The sequence below is a fragment of the Euleptes europaea genome, chromosome 5 (assembly GCF_029931775.1).
Source record: "Euleptes europaea isolate rEulEur1 chromosome 5, rEulEur1.hap1, whole genome shotgun sequence".
NCBI lineage: Eukaryota > Metazoa > Chordata > Lepidosauria > Squamata > Sphaerodactylidae > Euleptes > Euleptes europaea.
Window position 1 is genome coordinate 76,856,959 of NC_079316.1, and position 7,025 is coordinate 76,863,983.

The following is a 7,025-nucleotide window of genomic DNA, read 5'->3' on the forward strand; positions in this document are numbered from 1 at the left end:
AGCCTGAGGCCCAGAACTCCCAAGATTATTGGTATTTGTAAAGATTCGGAGGAATCAGTGTTATCTTTCTTAAATACTGACTGAGACTTTACTATCACTCTTAAAATCAGCATGTTTTGAAGACCCCTCATTTCAAAAGGTAACAGGAAAAGGTTGCTTTTGTAAATTAAGGACATTTGTGGTGGTGGTGGAAAGTGCCATCAAGTTACAGTTAACTTACGGCGACCCCATAGGGTTTTCAAGGCAAGATACATTCAGAGGTGGTTTGCTATTGCTTGCCTCTGCATAGCGACCTTCAGAGGTGGTTGCTATTGCCTGCCTCTGTGTAGCAACCCTGAACTTCCCTGGAGGTTGCCCATCCAAATACTATCCAGGGCTGACCCTGCTTAGCATCTAAGATCTGACAACATCAGGCTAGCCTGGGCCTCCCAGGTCAGGGCAGGACATTTGTAGTCCAATCCTAAACAGATTTACACTCTTCTAAGGTCTATCACAGGCAATGGGATCAGAAGAGTGTCACTCTGTTTAGGATTGCACTATTAATGAGCATCCTATAGCTGAGGAGGGCTAGACTTCAGATCCAAATCCTGAGACTTCATAGATTCTGTTCTAGTGATTAATTACCTAGTATGATGCAATCAAGAACTGTATTCATTCTACCATCCAGCATGTATATAGGGATATATACAGTCACACAACCAGACTCCTCCCATCCAGTAGCAACAGGCTCAGATCAGACCAGTTCTGGAAATCACTGTAAAAATTTCCTTCTCATGCTGTCCAATGTTCCCTCAGTCCCCTTGTAGTTCTAGGTATTCCCCTCATATGTCTCATTTCTGTTGCAAATGAGGCTTCTTTAACACCAAAAAGCCAACATTTCTTCCCATGGCTGTGGGCTAGCTTCGTCTTCTCCTCTTAATTGATTTGTGCATCATTTCGCCTTCCTCTGCTTCTTGTCATGCCCTCCGCTGTCTCCTCGGCACCGGAAACTGTTTAATTGCTGCATCATGTTTAATTGCTGCTCCTTCTGCTTTCTTTCTGTTCTTTCCAGGTAGAAATGTTCTGGGTGGCGTATCCACTACAGGCATTTCTTCCTGTGACAGGTCCTTTCATGAACCCAAGGGGACACACAGCCTCCCTGATGAATTTGGGACACCTGGTTAGTTTTGAGATATAAGCCTCCCCCTCAGTTAATGTGATGTTTTTAGGGTAAGCTTTGAGTCACTATTGTGAGGTTTTGTATTGAGCCAGAATACAGAGATCATTGAAGCAGGAGGTTTAATAAAACAATCAAGAATTGATGTATAGGTTATTTCGTGAATTCTCTTTAAAGCTTGTATTTACCGGGTCTGCTTACCATCAGGAAAAGACCCCACAGCTCTATCCTTTCCGTGAGGTGGAACTAATCCACTCTGCCACACTACCAGGCAGAGCGACACTTAAAATTGTCTGCTCCCTTGCTGAGACGATTCCCAACTTCCAACTGTCTGCCCTCTCGCTCAGGCAGCCCTCAACTTCCAGACCCTGTGCCCCCCACACCCCTTCCATCCCCCCTCTGAAAGGATGCTAGGGCAGCACTCCCATAGGCTCAGGTGTGAAATTGCTGAGTGGTTGTTTTACCTCTCAGGGGCAGGACAGCCTTCTGTCCCTCACACTTCCCCACACAGATCTCTTCTCATTTTAAACCAAGCAATTGCTAATCCTTCATCCTGCAGTAGGCTGGCGGTGGCCTAGTCTTACTTAGCTCTCCGTTGCCCTCTGCTGTCCATCTGCAACTTCAACACCTAAATGGGAAAGGATGGGGAAAGATGATGCACAACGCTGGATTTGTGTCCTCACAGACCATGTCAAATGCTAATGCAAAGGTGACTCTGCTGCAACAATATATAGAGATGTGCAACCAGGTATGTGCAACCAGCCAGCATGGTGTAGTGGTTAAGAGTGATGGACTCTAATCTGGAGAACCGCGTTTGAGTCCCCACTCCTCCACATGGAGCCAGCTGGGTGACCTTGGGCTAGTCACAGCTCTCTCAGAACTCTCTCAGCCCCATTTACCTCACAAGATGTCTGTTGTGGGGAGGGGAAGGGAAGGTGTTTGTAAGCCGCTTTGAGACTCCTTAAACGTAAACTGGGATATAAAAACGTCTTCTTCTCCTCCTGCTTCTGCTCCTCCTCCTCCTCTTGGGGGGGAGTTCTGGCAGGGGCACTTGCCCCAGCCACAAGGAGGGTGTCAGTGCTGGCATGGGGAGCATGGGCATGCATTCATCCTTCTTCCATTTATTCCTTGAATATGAATGGCTAGGATGAGCTAAAAGAACACACAAACAAATACATGGATTGGACTCCTCTGAGTTAGAAAAGAAGAATATTGGGTAGATGCTGGGGAAAGGAAGGTTTGTTTGTTTGTTTTTTTAATGTACATGTTTGTGAAGTTTGAGGACCCCTGGTTTAAATGAGCAAATAGCTATTGTTAACTTTGCTTGTACTGTTTGGAATGAGGTGTGATGGAAAGAACCTCATTATTGATACTAGTAACTGTAACATTCTATCTGTCTGAATAATTTAAAGGACTATCAATCCGGTAGCCTGCCATTCTGCTTTTGAATGAATGTGTCTCTATGGGGATGGCTGATCTTGCAAGTCAACACAAAGCCTAAGTATTGTACCTTTCCTTTGCAATTTGAGACACGACTTTTCTTTTTCCAATACAGTAAATGTATATAAGAAAAGTGTATGCTAGAGTCAACATTGCTTCAGTGTTAATTTTAGTGAATAATTATGTGTGATTGTTATTTTGATTAATAACTGGATGGCAAACCAGGATAATTCAGCAACTGGTTGGATTTGATAGACTGTGGACAGAATGGGATTGAAGAACAGATCCTTCCCTAATTTCTCATCCAGCTCTATGCAGGTGAATGCATCCCACTGTTGAGGGCTTCGTTATGCCCAAATCCTTGTTAATTTAGCAGAGTACAAAAATGGCTGTTGTGCACAGAGGAGCCCATCCAAACCTCTGTGTGTGCCGGGAACAAAATTGCTCAGAGCCTTTTGTCTATTCAACTAATATACTTCATTGATTGTTGGAAATCCATTTCTGGATAAGATAGAGTAAAATATAGTTCCCTATCTATTCTGACTAAGATGGAGGGAGACCTAGGACTTGAGTCCTCCCCTCATGATGGCAAGATGGAGAAGAGTTAGGGTTGCCAACCTCCAGGTGGTGGCTCGAGATCTACTGCTATTATAACTGATCTCCAGCCGATAGAGATCAGTTCACCTGGAGAAAACGGCCGCTTTGGCAACTGGACTCTATGGAATTGAAGTCCCTCCCCACTCCAAACCCCACCCTCATCTCCAGGTATTTCCCAACCCGGAGCTGGCAACCCTAAGAAGAGTGCCTGTGTGAGGAGGTGAGGAAGAAGCAGGGAGGAAGGCAGTTTCCCTAAGAGTAGCAGTCTACACATCAGAGGGACAGTTCAGAGCAGTAGAGAAAGGATGCCCCAGTGTCTTGTCCCCTCTATCTTGCTGACTCACTAGTCGTGTTCCATTCTGGAGTCTGAGGTAAGAGACAGCGCAAAGTCCCTCACATACACCACCCACAGCAAGCTATTCCTTCAGAATTACAGCCCTTTGCAAACAGCGACGGAAGGGGGGGGGACCTGCAGAACAGTATTGGGAGAAATCATCTCATGCTCTCTGGAAGTGTGCTTTCTGCTACTTTCCTCGGGAGCAGTGTCCCCCTGTACGGCAGCTCACTCTGTTCTCGAGGGGCACCTGAATCCCAGGAGCAGGTTTTTCGGGGAAGGGGGGTGTAAGGAGCTGCAAGGAGAAAAGAAAGAGGTCCAGGTCACTGTCGTATCCCATCTGACCTATATCATGGTAGAACAACTCAATAGTTTGGACCGCACTGACCCTGGTCCAACAAATGGAGCCACATAAGCACTTTACTATGCTTTTCTATGGAGGAGGGGGCCCCGCCCTTTTGGGACCCCGTAAAATTGGACCCCATGACCCAATCTTCACCAACCTTTGGGGTTCATGCAAGGAGAGTCCCTTGAGTCTACCCTGAAAATTTGGGAACACTGCCTCTAAAAATGCCTCCCCCAGAGGCAGAGCTCATAAAAAATTTCCATAGGGGAAAGCCAAAGGCAAAAAAAGCCGAATACCTATTCAGCTGATTCATCCAACTTCGGCTTTATTCCCAGTTTTAATATTCGGGTTAAATTAAACCCGAAAGAAGCCAAAAAGGCCTTTTTGTTGTTGTTTATTTTCGGCTCGGGTTTATCTATATGCACAGCCCTATTCCCCACTCCTCCACATGAGCGGTGGACTCTAATTTGGTTAACTGGATTTGCTTCCCCACTCAAACACATGAAGCCAGCTGGATGACCTTGGGCTAGTCACAGCTCTCTCCGAACTCTCTCAGCCCCACCTACCACACAAGGTGTCTGTTGTGGGGAGAGGAAAGGAAGGTGATTGTAAGCCAGTTTAATTCTCTTTTTTTAAAAAGGTAGAGAAAGTCAGCAAATGAAAACCAACTCCTCCTCCTCTTCTTCTCCTTCTTCTTAAGTTACTGATTGATTGTACTGAAATGTTGCCTGCATAGTCTAAAATGGAAGGAAAACTGCAACAGGCATGAGAGATTTTTAAAAGGTCACCACAGAAAATGTAGAATTGCAGCCCATATTGGCGTGTATGAACAAACTGAAATGTCGTGTCACTGGCATCCATTAAGAACGATTCTGAAGTTCAGACAGCTGAGCCAAAGGGCGCACTTTGGTATCATGCAGCTCTAGGCTTAATCTCAGAATGCATTTCTTGCATCTTCTCGCATTCCTTGCACATCTCCTCTCCTTGTCAGATTCATAGATCACATCAGTATAATTATAGTCTGAGCTGCCTGCAGCAGCCTCCTTCGCTCATTAGTATGTCTTATCGAGTGATCTGGTCTTATCTGACCAGTTTTGGGTTTGCTGTGCTGCATGTTTTTCGGGTTATGTCTCAGCTGCAGCTTGTCTCAAACAGGTTTGCAAATTAAGAAACAAATCACGGTTCTGCCACAGGGTAGTCAGATTAATGGCTAACACTACAGAAGCAAGGATACCCGCAGACTAGTTTGTGGCATAGTTATAAGTGCTCTAACCCATTTATCTTAGCTGAACTGACAGTTCATTGCCAACAACTTCCTTTAAACAGTTCAGGTGATATAAGGAAAGGCAATGGTTTGTGCGGAGGATGGATTTGGTCACAAAGGTATGCATGCTCCAGTGTGGCTTGTAGATCACACTTGAAATGGACTAACCTCCCCCCACCCTTTGTATGGGCATCCAGTCATTGGGTTCCACTTCCCCATGCTGCAATCCCATGCCCCTGGAGTAGGGTTGCCAGGTCCCTCTTCGCCACTGGTGGGAGGTTTTTGGGGCAGGGCCTGAGGAGGGCGGGGTTTGGTGGACTTAAATGCCATAGAGTCCTATTGCCAAAGCGGCCATTTTCTCCAGGTGAACTGATCTCTATTGGCTGGAGAGCCGTTGTAATAGCAAAAGATCTCCTGCTAGTACCTGGAGGTTGGCAACCCTACCCTGGAGAGTGTATATGAATGGAGCAATCATATGAATGGGGCAGCACAAGGTCCCTGGGCATTCTCCACCCAGTTAGCAACCCCTCTCCCAGCTGATTATGTGTGGAAGGCACCCTGCAATTGGCCCCACCCCTGTGGCTGCTTCATTTACACTGTCTCCTCAGCAGCATGGGATTGCCGCATGAAGAAGCATCTCACACGACACTCAAGGGTGTGGATGTTAAGGGGCCTGGGGTTGCACAACCATGTGCATGTGGTCAGAGATCCAAAGTTTATGTAGCCTGGACTCCAACTATCATGTTGAAGCTTTTTTTTTTACATGCTCAGCATTCAACATCCTTCGCAAAATCAAAGGCAGGTGTCACGGTAGGGAAGACCACCCTGCCTTTGCTAATGGAGCCCCATGGAGTATCCAGCTGGCTCGAGCAGGTCCAGGGCTTTCTCTGCTTTGGCCCCGGTCTGATGGAATAGTCTCTCTAATGAGACCAGGGCCCTGCGGGACCTTACGGGTTTCTGCAGGGCCTGCAAGACAGAGCTATTCCACCAGGCCTATGGTTGAGGGCAGCTACGGTTCCTTTTCCACCACCTGCTGACCTCCCTACCCCTTTTTTCAAAATTATTTTCTTATCAGGGTTGGAATATGGCAGGCCCTACTGGGGCGGATATTTCACCAAGGGTGCCATCTAATATAAGCTATACTCCTTTATTTATTCGTTTATGGGACAGGTTTTTAATCATGGTTTTATTGATTTTACTGTGTTTTTACTGTACGATTTGTACTTGTGTGACCTGCCCTGAGCCCGGCTTCTTTGCTGGGGAGGGTGGGATATAAGTGAAATAAAATAAACAAGTAAATATTCCATTCCTTGCTGAACCCATGGCATGCATGCATTTTTTGGGTCTCCGTTTCTGTCTGTACATTAGTCATGATATTTTGAAGGCCTGTGCATGCTCAAGAAGACAGAAATCATCATATCTAAGTAAGACCAAATGCCGTTGTGGTAAAAGGACACTTCACCAAGGTTGGGAAGGGGGAAAATTACAATTAGCTGTCAGTTGTCTCTTAAGGCAAGACAAAACTTCTGCACTCCCCTTCTACCTTTATCTCTCTTGTGCGACAATCAGAAGTTCAGACAAAATGGAAGCACTCATAACACAGAGCAAGTACAGCAGACATGATAGATGCAGATGGCGAGGCATAGTTCAGTTGTGAAACTCCCTGCTCCAGGATGAGGTTATGGCTGCCAACTTGGAAGGCTTTAAGAGGGGAGTGGACATGTTCATGGAGGAGAGGGCTATCCATGGCTCCTAGTCAAAATGGATACTAGTCATGATGCATTACCTATTCTCTCCAGGATCAGAGGAGCATGCCTATTATATTAGTTGCTGTGGAACACAGGCAGGACAATGCTGCTGCAGTCGTCTTGTTTGTGGGCTTCCTAGA